The sequence below is a fragment of the Pundamilia nyererei genome, unplaced genomic scaffold, assembly GCF_000239375.1.
Source record: "Pundamilia nyererei isolate P.nyererei 1_Seehausen unplaced genomic scaffold, PunNye1.0 scaffold00120, whole genome shotgun sequence".
Classification (NCBI taxonomy): domain Eukaryota; kingdom Metazoa; phylum Chordata; class Actinopteri; order Cichliformes; family Cichlidae; genus Pundamilia; species Pundamilia nyererei.
In genome coordinates, this window is record NW_005187521.1 from 1,768,419 (window position 1) to 1,783,115 (window position 14,697).

Here is a 14,697-nt window from a genome sequence, read left to right on the forward strand (position 1 = left end):
CAAGATGCTTGTATAGTCAGCTGAGAGCCTGGATTTCATGGATGCGATGGCTTCTGAGGGCCATCTGCCTTTAAAGCTTGAATAATGATGCCAAGCCTATGTACGGGGAGTCGAGTGTGCCCCGGTCACAGTACAGAGGTTAAACAGATCATTTCTAATAATCTTGATTCATGTTGAGACAAAAAAAAGGAAACACTGCAGTGATATGATGCAGCAAAAAAAATGCTTTAGCCGTCCATCTGATTGCAGCCTTCTTTGCACTGCTGGTCTGTATCTGAATGTCCTGATGAGAGGGCGGGCTGGTGGTCTGATGAATCGCTTGGTCCCTGGGGTGTGTCAGCAGATCTGTGGTGATGTATTATGGGTTGCTCATTTCCTGCCGTCCCTTTCTGCTCCTTGCCTGCTCCTCTCTAGGGTTATGGCCAGGGGATGAGAGAGGGAGGGGGGCAATTATGGCCAGGTCAAGCCGGGACACAGCACTCCGTGTCTGCGTGCAACGAGATCAGCTGCCTCCGCCGCAAACACGCAATTAAACTTTCACTGTCGTGTTGCCAAACAACAAAGCACCACACACACACACACACAAAAAATGTCTGAGACAACTTTTATGTGCTGCATAAATCCAGGATTCCTGAGAGATCTTCAGTGTGTTGTACATCGCCTTTCATCTCCTTAAAGGCATACAGTTGTCAGAAGATAAGAACAACACTCTTAGATATCCTGTCACTTTTGTTTTTATCTGGGAATACGTCATGCGTACATGCCCACACACACAAACACACACACGTACGAACACCCGTCCACAAATTCGCTGTATTTTTTTTATGTTACATAACAGTGAGTGGGAGCCATTTCTTCACCGAGTGCTAATGTTGTTGTCAATCAAGGCTTATAGTGGCAGCCATAGCACAATCTCTACAGAGGCAGAATAAAGCTTTTATCGCCTTTGTTTGGTCTCCCTTGCCAATCAAGTGCTCTATTCTCTTGATTTCACCTCCACCTCTCGTTCCCCCTCTGCTCCTATTGTTTTCTGTGTTTGTTTGAACTAATTTTCTCGGGAACTGTTTAGGTTATCTTCCCAGCAGCGGAACGTTTGAGTTGGCGTTAAGGAGCGAGAGGAGGTCAGGTCAGCACAGAGAACAAGCAGGGCCTGTGCTTGACAGGTGTGGTCTATTATTAGAGCCGGTGACTTCGAGTGCGTTACACAACCTGCGTCGCTCAGGCAGGTTTATTTAGATCGCAAGCAGAGCCGTTTTGGAGTATCTGATAGCTCGGGCAGAGCTATGTCACAACAGGTGTCTGAGGTTGGGGGTGGCGGATAATGGTACAGTAAATAACAGAAGGGTTTTTATAGCTCAAGGTTGATGGAGTGAAATTCAGAGTGCTCGGAGGAAAGCATTTGCAGATTAAACTCTGCCGTGCGGGCACAAAGGCGATCCATCCATCTATTTGAATCCAACAAAAGCGCACTTGTATTTAGCCATCACGAAATAAAGTATGCTAATGACAGGTTGCGCTTGATATACTGTATACATGTCTGCTGCTCTGTAATGATATAATCACAGAGCAGGAACAGCAGCCGCTCCCCTCCCTTGTCCTCCTCTTTGGCTGGAATGTGCAGGGGGAGAAAAATGATCCAATGTCATCCGCAGTGATGGAAGCTTCTCTGTTCAGCCAGAGGGATATGTTCAAGGGAGGGAGGAGGGGGGAGAGAGCGGATATTTCTGGTTGAGTGTGAGTTTGAGTAAGTCCGGGCGTCGAGCCAAGCATGCCGATGGAGGGGAAGGGAGGGGCGGGAGGCTTTTGGAGAGAGAGAGAGAGGAGAGAGATAGAAACCCTTTCGGGCTGGCACGCTGTCAGTTTCACTAGCACACAGCTGCTTCTGGAAAATTCTGCACCCTGCCCTACTAAACCACCAGGCATGACATGAATAACAAGAATGGCCCAGCCATCAACAGCAGATACTTTTCCTTTTGACGTGGGCCTAACAGACTGGTACAAATGCCCTGGCCTTGCACATAGTGGAAAAATCAACAATGAAGGGGACACCGGGGCACAATGTGGAAATGAAATCCCGGGTTTAGGAGGCTTTGTCCGGACAAGGACGCAGTTGACATAGAGCCCGAGGGCTTTGCAAAAAGGCCGTGCAACAAAATGCCAACTGATGTGTTTTGATGGGGTTACTCGTTCACCAGCCGGTCACTAATTGGAGAGTAAGAACCCACTAAATTGCTTTCAGTCAGCATGGAGCTGTGGCGAATTTCCTTTCCGAGCTGCATGTGTCATTTTGTTGCCCCTCGAAGACGGCGGCAGAAAAAGAAAGCATGAAATGTGGTAGCTAGTGTGTGTTTTGTGTGTTCCTAACATGACCAGTCAACACTTGCCCCAGATCTAAGTACAGCTTTCCCAGCAGTGATGAGATAATGCTAGCCCTTATCCCTCTATGAGGTTGTTAGATATGTGCAACCCTCTGTAGTGTTGACATTTCCGTGCCCAACCCAAGTGAACACATAGGGCCACAGAGGCTCCTCTCAGGCTGTCTGTATCCATGGCAGATAAAGAGGTGAGTCAGCCACTCATCTATCCAGTTCTCCTCCTCCTCTGCATGGCAATACTCCTACCCTTAGCCCCCGTCATCCTCGTTCACAAGGCCTTATGTGTACATTCAGCACATGGTGGATTGTATAAATAGCAGCGACCGCGTGGCTCGCCGCTGACACCTGACATTTTCATGCCCCAGCAAGCCGCTGATACATTTGGCGCTTGGCACGCATTCTTCTCTCGGGTTTATCCATCTGTTGATGTAGAGCCCAACCCCCCGAGCCTCTACTATGTTCCTGTAACATAACACGAGCCTCTCCTTTCCCTCTATTCATCTTAACATGCAAGCACCGCATGGCACAGACTTCACCCCTCCCTCCTACCTCCATGTTTTTCTCTGGCTCTTACTCGCTCTCCCTCCCCCCATCGTGCTGTCTTTCTTTTTCCTCTCTCTGCCTAACAACACCCAACAAACACACGCTGCACAATCCACCCAAGTCATTAGTCTTCAGACTGGCGTTCAGCTGGTCTCAGAAACCCACCAACATGGGGAACAAAAGTGAGATGGGAATTGCGTGAAGCTGGAGTGATAGTGCTGGCAAAGAACTGAATGTGAGATTGTGTGCAGGCAGGGTACTTCCTGGCTGCCCGCCAACTTCCAGCAGCAGCACTGCAGCATGTCAATATGTCCGTTGCCAGGGAAACAGCGAGAGCACACACAGTCCATAGAAAACCTTATTGCTACACTTTACACTCTTCTTCCTCTTTTTAAACTCCAGCTCAAAAATGCTCAATGAAGCTGTATTACTCTCCAGGCTAGGGAAGAGCATTACTAAAGGGGGGTTATGATGAACCCCCATGGACTTAGCCAACCACCAAGAGCTGCTGGAAGGGCATCATCCCTAACTGGCTTCCCACCCTCGAACATGGTCAGTTGTGTTTATTAAGTAAATGTGATCAGGGACCAAATATCTTTGCTGCAGTAAAATTTGCTGGTCTGGTTTAAAAAGTGTCAGCACTTCATTTGGGTCATTCAACCTTTACCCCCAACCAGTCTCAGCAAATGGCTGTTGGGGTTTTCTCATGGTTAATCTTTTGCTTCGCTCCAGATACCTCAGAACTCGGATGTTGTAACTTGGGAGTGATGTCACTTCTGAGTTAGCATGTCCCAGAAAATTTGAGGAAAAACAGGATTCGTTTTGGTTGGTTTCACTAGTAGTACAGCATAATACTAGTTTGTGCCCTTAAAAACACATTCATGGGTAGAGCCTGATCAGTGCAAGGGATTAAAAGTTTACAGTTTTACTGCTGTTTACGTTATGTGTTGCCATCTTGCAATGTTACGTTTGGGTTGGTTCGACTTTGCTTCAACTTTCCGAGTGGTAAATGTGAGTTGAGGGGGAGTTCCAGAATCAAATTCCAACTAGGAACTTGGAAATGCAGGCTTGTGACTTATTTAGCAACACACCATTAAACGTTTATAAAGTGCCTTGAAGAAACAGTTCATGGGATTTGTAATTAAATTTAACTTAAATTAGAAAAACTCAAAAAAAGAAAGTTGTTGTTTTTTTTTTTTTATAAAATGTGGCATCTGGGAATAAAACATGAGAAGTGAAGCTACCTTCACCTGGATTTTAGCATTACATGATAAAAGCGACTAGCTAGCTTGGCTAACGTACAGCTAGCTGCTAATTAAGTAGCATACCTATAAAATAAGAGAGCATCACTCACCAGCGCTGGAGTATAGCCTTCTTCGATGGTTTGTATGTTAACCACTGTCAATTTGAGTCGAGCTCTCTGATGCCAATTAGCAGAGCTAAAGTGAAGTTAAAAGCTAGCAGCTAACGCTACATGTATTGAAAGCAGCCAGTCACACAAAGTTGCAATAGTCTTGGTAAAGAAATGTTTAGATATTAACATTTTCCAGTCAGTGCTAAATTATCAGGTTGTATAAAAAAGTATTTCTATCTATTATGTAACTTTATGAAAAGTGTATAAGGACTGAGTCCCTCTTGGAGCCATAACACATTAAAAAAGACAACTTAGCTATAATGACTGTGACCTACTTTTACGTAATTTGTTGGTTTGTGAAATCTTGTTTTGAAGTGTTGAGCTGAGCCTTTCTGTCATCTTGATGTCACAAAAGTAGAAGGGCGGGTTTTAATATTAGACTACATGCTCACTGGGTAATTTCCTGTTATTGACAGCTGACTGTCTTTTAAGGTTTGATATCATAGATTCTTCATTTTGAAACATGGTATGAACAAGCTTTACAAAACACAACCTTTTTTAATTTAATATGACCCAAAATGAGTGAATGAGGCTATAAGTCCAGCAGGAATGCGTTAACAGAGGTAGAGACAGAAGCCAACAGACATCTATGGGATTGGAAGTCTTTTAGCAACCACAGGTATCGCCATCTGGTAGCCGCCGGAATGCAGATCGATGCTGTCTTTATTTTTCCAACCCGGAAAAATGTTTTATACCGTCTATGAGAGCCAGCTTCATGTCTTCATGTTTTGCAGCTTGGTTAGCTCAACGTTAATCTTAATGTTCATGGATAATTAGAGTGTCAAATTCCTTTAAAAATAAAGAAATCCTTTACAACAAAATATAATGCGTTTGAAAAAAATATTTTAATATCTAAATCATTTTATCTTCAAAGTACTGAGGTTTTTGTATCCTTCCTACACTACAGTACATATTTCTGTTTCCTCCTTTGCACATAAGGTTGATGTTTGTACCCTGCAGCAAACAGCTTGACTGTGAGTTATTACCAGCAGGTCTATACTCCTCCATCAGGTGTTGCGAAACAATCTCTTCAGATACATCAGGATTCTCTGTTGCAAAGTCGCAACTTTCAACAGAGGTCATGTGTTTTATTGTGTTGATCTACAAAGTGACACAGTAACCTAAACGGCCTCTGTGACCTTTATCTAAGTAACTTTTTCTGCTACTCTGCTGATACCATTATTTTTTTATTTTACAGCGATAAATATATTTATCTGTGGAACAGCCTGTATTGTGCTTTGTTTGAAGTGTATAGTTTGTATCCCAGGAAGAAATCCTCCTTTATCTCAGTACTCTCTCTGCTCTGTCTGTATTGTGGCTTTCATCAAATAGCCAGGGAAATTTAGGAAGGCCAGAGGAGTTTAAGAATGTATCTTGTGGCCATACGTGGTATAAATTTTGACAATAAGCCCTTACATGTCACTGATTACCTTACCATCTAATACCCAGACTTAGCCTTAATAGGATACCATAGCGGCAAACTGGTGTTTATGCAGTGTGTTCATCTTACAGTGTCTTTCTCTGAAGGACGGCTAAAGGACAACTCTGTCAGCCCCACCTAGCTTGGCACTCTTATCCAAGTCTGGCTCAGTCTGTGCTCGTATCACTAGAGGGGGAAAGGGGTGTGCCAACTATAGTGCCTTAGTACTTTTCAGAACTATCCGTGCCTGCGAGTGGTCTAACAGCTGCTGCTGCAGTGTCTGAGCTTGCTCAGGGGTGCAGATGAAAGTGCTGATGTGTCCTGTTATTTTGGGCTGTGCAGTGCCCTGGGGGGCAGAGGAATTTTTGGAGGAGACCGGGCAAGATTGTTAGCGGAGAGGTGGGGGTTTGTGCCCAGAGGGGGATCATAGGAGAGTTTCTCCCAGAATGCAATGTGACCCTCGTTGCCACATGGCGCTGCGGGAATCCTGAGGGGGTGCGGAACTGCTGACAGTACCAGGCTGAGCGACGGGCACAGACGTGAGCACAAAGACTGGATGCGTTCTCTATCTCCGATGATTGGCAGTATTTCTGGCTGCCTTTCATACATGAAGGGAGGGGCTGCTGATAGCCTGTCACAATCAAAGTTTTATGCAGCGTTTGATCCAAACTACATTTCATCTAGAGTTTCAGAGCTCACTCCTGACATCCAAAACAAATGTAAAAGCCCATTTGGTTGTCCATTAGCAACACAATTGTCATCAGCAGATGGAGTTTGAACTGTAAAAATCCAGGTCGCTTCTAAACAGCTACCAAATGGAAATTAAGGTTAAATTATTTTATCAAGCACTTTTTACCTGTGAGACTTATATGAAATGATTCAACTTGTCCCACGTAAGTAATGTCATTTGTAATGACAAATCCAACAATTCAGTATATCTGTTATATATTTCCCTATATGGCATCAGAATAGAAAGAGCAACAGAATCAGAGAAACCCTGATGTAACCTTGCATAATTTTATACTATGATATCTGATTTTACTTTCACAATCATTACGATTATCATATTCAAGAGTTTTGTAAGAGCTTTATTGTCATCTCACATAAAAACATTGCATTCCTGTTGCATAACATAAATGATATAGAAATACCAGATGCATCATTTATCATTCATTCAATAACCACAACTGCTAAGTTTAACTACAATTTAATTAAAGAAAAAAAGTGATTTGTATTTATTTCATCGGGTAAGTATTGAAGCTGCTATTTTATTACACTTGTGCAGACTCCTTTCATTTAATTAAAAACATACTTACAGTAGTTCTCATTATTATCCCGTGCTTTGCATTTTTCAGTGGTATACAAATATGTGAGAACCAATTTCAAGTCAGTTTTATTTATATAGCGCCAAATCACAACAGCAGTTACCTCAAGCCACTTTATATAATAAACTAAAGACCCTACATAAATAGAGAGAAATGCCCAACAATCAGATGAACCTCTTTGAGCAAGCACTTGGTGACAGCGGGAAAGAAAAACCCCCTTTTAACAGGAAGAAATCTGAGGATTAATAAAACGTAATAATATTTCACGATTAAATGCAAGGTGGTGTATAAACACATAACACAATTGTGCAACAATCTGTAACACAGACTTTGGCTTATCACGTTGGTGGTAATGTGCACGAATCGCAGGTAGCTGCTCCATGCCGGCAGCTTGTTACATGCCTGAAATGTTAATGTCAGCCATCACACTGCCATTAACACTCTCTGCTGGCTGTAAATGTTATCGTGGATCTTTTTCCACAGACACAACGTTCCCATTTCCATTCATCTCACACGTGGCAGTAATATTACAGCCACGTTTGGCCTGCCGTGTGCGAGAAAGACGCCGTGTCATTTACTTAATCACACGTCCCTTATGGCTCGTACTTCAAAAACTATCTTTGATTTATCTCGGTGCCCCTTTACTGAAAGCCGTCCAGGATTTCCAGTGTCTTCTCGTTCCCGTGCTTCATCAGAGAAACCTCGTCCATGGACAATATGACACGATATTAATTAAGAGGGATACTCACAGATTGCACCATAAATCACTTTCCCTCGCATTTTCATGCTTGGTCTAACATTTGCAATTTGCATCTTGTTCCCCTCATAACTGCGTACACCTCTGTGAAGAGGCAGGAGACAGAAGACTTTAGCAGCTCCACTGTCATGTCATGTTATCCTCAGAGGGGCTTGCCAATAACCTTAGAAGGATGGATGACTGTGCTGACTCATTGCACTGGTGTTGTTATCTTCAGTGTCTGGGACATTGAGGAGGCTGGGAAATGAAAGTCATGATACTATTTCAATGTACTTCCACAGTAGGGCTGTATAGGATTTATAGATCCATTTTAATATGCATTTCTTAGGCTCATTTTCTCCTTTATGCTTATTTACTTGATCAGGAATCAGTGTTAGTCCAGGTATTTAGAGATCTGACTCACATGACTGTGTGTAGATCAGGCTGCTTTGTTATTTCAGCTTCTCATGTGATCAGCACTCAACACCAAAGGCTACTCTGAGCCCCACCCCCTCGCCCCCTTCAGTACTTTGAAGACCGACAGAGAGAGTCTGTTACCAGAGAAACAAAGGTCAGTGTACTGCATCGTCACATTCTCAACTCACAGGATGGATCTTGAAAGAGAAAAAAGGACCCGGCAAACAAACATCCTTTGTTTTTGCTGCAACAAGACCGCGTTTGTTGTTGTGCTCTGGGCTCTGATGTCATCGTCATGGGTCATCCTCTCCGTGACCTCTGGGGCTGCGATTCTCAAATAGCTTCATCAGGAGGTGCGCGCCAATTACAGCATTGATTTTTGTTTCACTGGCTCGCCCACGCTAACACAACCCCCCTGCTCCCACCCCGCCCCATCGCACAAACACAAACATGCATGTATTCATCCAATAACACAAAAATAGAGTACAGTGAGTTCACTGTTCTCTCAGTACGGTCGTTTTCCCAGCGGGAAGCTGCAGTAGAAAGACTTACTCTAGAAAACTCCATCTATTTGTCTGAGTACCATCATTAACTGAGGCAGAAGAGAAGGCGACGCCACACAAAATGATTAAATTGCAAAGAAACATGTTGACATTTTACAGCTAACTCACTGCAACACTTTAAACTGCTGCAACTCTTTCACAGAGGAAACTGTGAACACCTAATGTGACTGACCTTTGATGGTGTAAGTGATGTAATCCTCATGATAGATGCGTCAGACTTTGGCCTTAGGTTGCTCTCAATGTTCTACTCCCTAAAGGCCTCACAGGTTAAACGGGCCAAAGCAACCCCCATCAATACATGACCAAAGAAAACACTACATCACCTCAACCACGGCAATTAATCCCGGCCTTGTAGCCAGCTGACAGGCCTTTATCCAGACAACAAACAAAAATAGGCACTTTGTTGCCTGATGAAGATGTCGGAGGCCACATGGTAATTTTGCTGTAGCACTGCTATTCTCGTCCTAACAAGCAAAGCAGCACACCGCCTTTACCTAAGATTAAAAATTCAAATGCAGCACGCTCAAAGTAGGATTACTGTGCTAAGCTTGCTGTAACAAAAGAAGGGGTGGAATATAAAGGTTGGAAAAATTATGTATTTTCAATCCCTTCTGCAATGCTTGCTAATGTGATTTATACAAGAACATGTGTTTTTCTTCAGTTGACCTTATTACTGTAGCAGGGAGTCTTAATTTACATCATTTCTGGGCTGAAACATGGTTTGTACATCACATGTACAGCCTGAAACTAGCACTGCTGCTCTTAAAGGATTAGTTAAACATTTGGCTAATGCATTGAAGAATACATTGAAAGAGGCAGGTCAGGAAGTGTTTAGATTAGCTTAAAGACTAAGAATAGCAACAGTTATTCAGAAAAATCCTTAGTCATTGACAACATTTCACAAATAGGTAATGGAAAAAGTTGTAGTGGGGGCTATCTGCATGTCTTGTGAGGGACTTTCTTGTGACTTTTGTAAGTATATCTCTATTTTGGACATAGAAAGCTAACCATACCTTCTGTTTTCATTTGCTATGCTAAGCTGAGTTAGCTGTCTCCTGGCTACTGCGCCATGTTTACCAGTAGTTCTGTTTATTTCATTATTGAATAACTATTTTTTCAAATGTCTTTTCTAAAAATGTCAAAACTATTCTTTCATTTATGCCTCTTAAGACAAATTTGCTATATTAAGGCAGTTTTACTTGTAAGAATTATGTTTAGCTATAATTAGCCTAGCATGTAGCACTAGTGGAAATACTGGAAATATGTTTGGTTTAAAAATGACACCAACTAGCTGTGAATTTAGGAAATAATTAGTTGCACTATTCTCATAAGGTCATATTACATGAACTTTGTACACTAGAGTGTATATATTTGTTGTGCTACATTATTGCTAAATATTGCAATATTATATGACAAACTCCTGAAAGAAGTTCTGGTGATTTTATATTTATAATGAAAATGTTTTGTTTCCGTTTACAGGAAAGGGGAATAGATGAGCTAAAATAACCTTTACTTTAGCAAAGTTTTGATACTTCAGCCGAAACATTGTACGACTTTGAAAAGTCACACATGGTGAAGATTTCCTTGCAATTTTAAACACCCCTTCCAGTTTTATGTAAATCAGATTATTAAATTAAGCCCCCACAATGAGCCGCCATCTGACTGGAGGATGATCCGTGACCTGCTTTGAATACAATACACAATGCAATTCAAGAGAAGGTTAAGAGTTACATAATTGTGCATTGCTTCCTAGGTTCCTAGATGCTACTATGTTTTAAACTCATTAAAATATGATCTGCCTTAATGGGTGTCATGCCTAGTGAATAATCAGCTGAGTGCACAGTGATTCAAGAGATTGCATAACCTTTATATTTCATGAGACTTTGTTGGTGTTGCCTCATTCTTGTGTGTGTTTACAGGAGTGTATGAGGAATGCAGCTCTGAGTCAGCACAGAGGAACGCCAGTGAAAGCCAATATGAGACAGAGGATGGATTATATGAGGTGATGTTTTTAAAGGAAAGAGCTAAGCTTGAGCCCAGCATGGGCAGAAAGATTCTCAATGGATTACTTTCTCTTGTTATTATAGCTTTGTTTGATTGTTAAGAGGGTAGCTTTCTTTATTTGCAACATTTAAGTGTGTCTACTTCTTATGTATTGTAAATCAGTGACAAATAATTGCTTTTGTACAAATAAGCATTTAAAGAGCCTGTTAATGCCCTCACTAGCAGTCTGATGAATTTCATTACGCAGCCATAAATGAGTTTGTCCCTTATAATGCTAATCTTGAGCTACGCAACATTAATTTAATCTGTGTTCGATGAGGCAGCTCGTAACTGATGCAGGTGAAGATCATTTCGAACAGTCGAAAGCTGCTGGAAAAAAACAAAAAGCTTGACCTTGAGTTCAGCTGGCATTTCCATTGCAAAGACTGAACTGTGAGGCTTTTAGTTTGCTGAGCGAAAGTAACACATCAAACTTCCCTTTTCTCTTCTTCTGTTGTGATATAAAGGGACCGCCGCCATGAAATCGACTTCATCTCTCTCTGTAAATGTGATCTGTAAAATTAGGTCATACATTTACTGTATGTTGTGCTTTCTGGACTTTTGATAAAGGACTGTAATGATTTTTGTTCAGAAAAATTAGATATGTGACTAAATTACATCTATATCAATTTTCTTTGGATTATCCAGTGCACGGTCAGGGGTTGGGTGGTGGATCTAGAGCGATGGGAGGTTTACACCTTTATCAGGTCATCAGTCACTCTACGGGTTACACATGGAGACAGATAAGCAAACTCACATTTACTGCTTCGGCCAATTTAGAATCTCCTGTTAAGATCACTTGCATAGGCTGAGGATTCTGGGAAGGGGTTAGAGTACCTGTAGAAAACATGCAAATTCCACATAGAAAGAACCGAAGTTAGATTTAAACCCAGTACGTAGAGGACAGATGGAAAGAAATTGACTCTCGAGACTGTAAGCGCCAGACTACCATAGCCTTATTGAACACGAACGCACGGAAAGCCCGCCGTCAACTCGCTGCCCCGAACATGACAAAATAGTGTTATGTCAGCACGCAGAGAAATAGCAGTAAATTGGGAAGCAGAGAGGTACAAAGAGGTGTGGAGGGAGGGGTGTAGGGATATAAGGAGAAGAGGTGGGTTGGGGTGGTGGGGATTCAGGCTGTACCTGAGGCATGGAGGGGTACATCATTATTCAGAGCAGCGCTTTGATGTTGAGGCTGGGTGGATCTCAGGGAGCAGGCGAGAAGCAGTTCTAATTAAAACAGTAACAATGCAGCCCGAGTTGCCCCGCAGAAACGGGGGCTTTGAAGAGTCACTGAATGCCCCATTTAGAGCTGGCTGTCCACAGATAACACCAGATATTACGTTGACGGACTCTGAGGCCTCTGTCGCAAAATGTGTATTTTTCACTACAATTTATGAAACATTTCTCTCAGTGTGTGTGTGCTATGAGTTCTCAGTGTCCTACTTTCTGGGTTCTTTGGTGGCGTTGTGGGTCTGACAGGAGTGACAGATTGAGATGGGCTGTGGGTATTCAGAGGCCGGGCAAAGACAGGAAAGCCTGGGGGATCTTGGTATGACAGGTAGACAGAGGAGAGACAGAACTTCATTACAGCTTCTGCAGAGGGGAGCTCTGAATATCAAATTAGGGCCCCAAATCAACACAAGAACAATATTAGTGCTTTTATTCTAATACGTTTAACACACACACACACGAAATTCACCTACAACAGAGCCCGGTAAAGTACAATTTTTCTGCTTCCTGGCTTGTATAACACAGATTTCCCCTCGTCCACCGAGCATGTTTGTCTCACTCCTCATATCTACTGAGACTTATTGCTCAAAAAGGCACAAGCGGGCTGTAGAGAGAGCCGAGTGATGCTCTGAGACAGTAGCAGTTCAAAGAGACTGTCTACACAGAGAGAAGGGTCTAATTTTATCTAGGAGACAGAGGAGCTCATGAAATAGCTCTCTGCCTGACTACAGCTCAATTATTCATCAACACAAGAAGTCTCTCAACTAAAAAGCCTGACACGTTATTCATTCCCCCCCTCTTCCTCTCCCTCTTCTCCCATGCTGTTTCATTCAGACACTAAACCAGCCACCCACACACACATAAACTCGAAGGTACACGCCCTACCCTGGTCTTGAACCATGCCCTCCAGAAAAGCAGGCGCGCTCTGGTGAGGATGAGTCAAAAATATACTTAATGAATGGTATACGTTGTGGTGAGCGGTTCAGAAAGGTGAACTTTCACTTTGAAAATGAGAGTGAAAATCCTTTGTTGACTGTAAATAAAATGTTTGATTTTGCCAGAACATTTTTTAAAGGAAACTCTCTGTCGAGGATCAAAACCAAACTCTGATTTTGGATGCTTTGGGCTCATGACTCAGTTTGTGTTTTGAACAACTTGCAGCTGGCGTCATCTCCAAACAGATGACAAGTCCTGTGACACCAAGCTGACTGAATCGTAACTAGTTGTGTAAAAGGAGGAATTACAGAATAAAGTACAGTGTGTGTGTGCTGTTTCCAGTGACTCCATCTTATTTCTTTTTTTTCCCAGAGACCTTATGAGAGCTTGGACTGCCATAAATTTCCTGTTGCTACTGGAGCAGTGACACTCTGGAGGATACAGCCGAGCAGTATTTTCTTAGCTCGGTGACAGCCAATCAAGAGAAAGCCCATAAAACATATCACTTTTGTAATTTTTTTCCCGTCTGTGCTAAGTTGCAGCTTTAAAAATCCCACTGGGGTTCAAACCTGACTTCCCTTCAGTTATTTGTTGGCTGCAGAAAGCAGTACCACTCCGATTCTCATTATTTAACATGTTGCATCAGAAACCCAGTGGGTTCATCTGCACATGAGCTTCATCTGCCAATTTAGAAGCAACTTGTTAACCTCGACATGGAAAAGGTTCAGATTACTGGTCAGTACAAACAAGAGCTCACCCTGAACGATATGCAGTCTGAACCTGTTGGATGTTTCTCATAAGTTTATGGTTTTGGAAGTTGTTGGGTGGCCTTATGTAAGAATCGCTACCTCAAGCAATCTAAGAGCGGATTTGTGCCTGCTGCGATAATGACCTGATTTTAAGACCCATCCAGACAAGCTGACAAATTGATGCCAAGGTTGTGTTTTTATGTTGACTAGCGACTGTGAGACAAACACAGACAAACACATGGATCCGCCTGTCTGATTGACAGTGACAAGATGTCTCTGGATTAATGGTTGATTTTAAGAGCTAATATCGAGCCTGCCAAGAACTAAAGAGGGTTTTTTTGTGTGGAAATGTGTCTCTCACTATGCTAGATACATTTTATTTCTTTACAGCAACAGGCAACAAATCCAAGTGTGGGTGCATAAATCTGAAGGATCAATAAAGAAAATACAATAACCCATCCTTGGGATTATTGCTTGGCAATAAGTACTTCCCTGAACATTTTTCATTATGAAGACTGAGATTTATCATTGATTTCTCTGCCAAAACATGTAATGCAGGTGAACTTTGTGGCGTGTTTGCGTTAATGTGGACATCCTGGCTGGATTTAGTGTGGGCTAAGTCTATCTGTGACAGGCAGCAGGTGCTGTATATCACTTAGACGGGGAGATAACACTAGCTAAAGACAGTTGGGTTTAGTGCTGTTTGTAGATAAGGCCATAGAAGCTAACTTTAGCATCTGACATGAGATGAGAAAAGCTGTGATTGCAGGTGGCTTTGGCACATTGGCCGTGGAGATGGGAGTGATTTCTAAAACAAATCCTTTCTGGATATATGTCAGCTTTTAGACTGGAGGTAAAATGTTGGAAAAACACTTATATTTGGCAATTTGCTCAAGTCCTCCCCCAAACAGCAATTGTAATAGCTTATCCTGGCTTAGTA

General features: G+C 42.4%; 1 long non-coding RNA gene across 2 annotated transcripts; it reads left to right on the top strand.

Moving 5' to 3' along the window:
- Positions 1–3,281: 3,281 nt before the first annotated feature.
- On the top strand, positions 3,282–13,581 carry LOC102197213 (uncharacterized). Of its 2 annotated transcripts, none has more exons than XR_311981.1 (3): positions 3,282–3,470; positions 10,713–10,795; positions 13,381–13,581. It is a non-coding gene; the product is annotated as an uncharacterized LOC102197213 (long non-coding RNA). The 2 variants fall into 2 exon arrangements; XR_001290491.1 differs by lacking the exon at positions 3,282–3,470 and adding an exon at positions 9,653–9,765.
- The last annotated feature ends 1,116 nt before the right edge of the window (positions 13,582–14,697 follow it).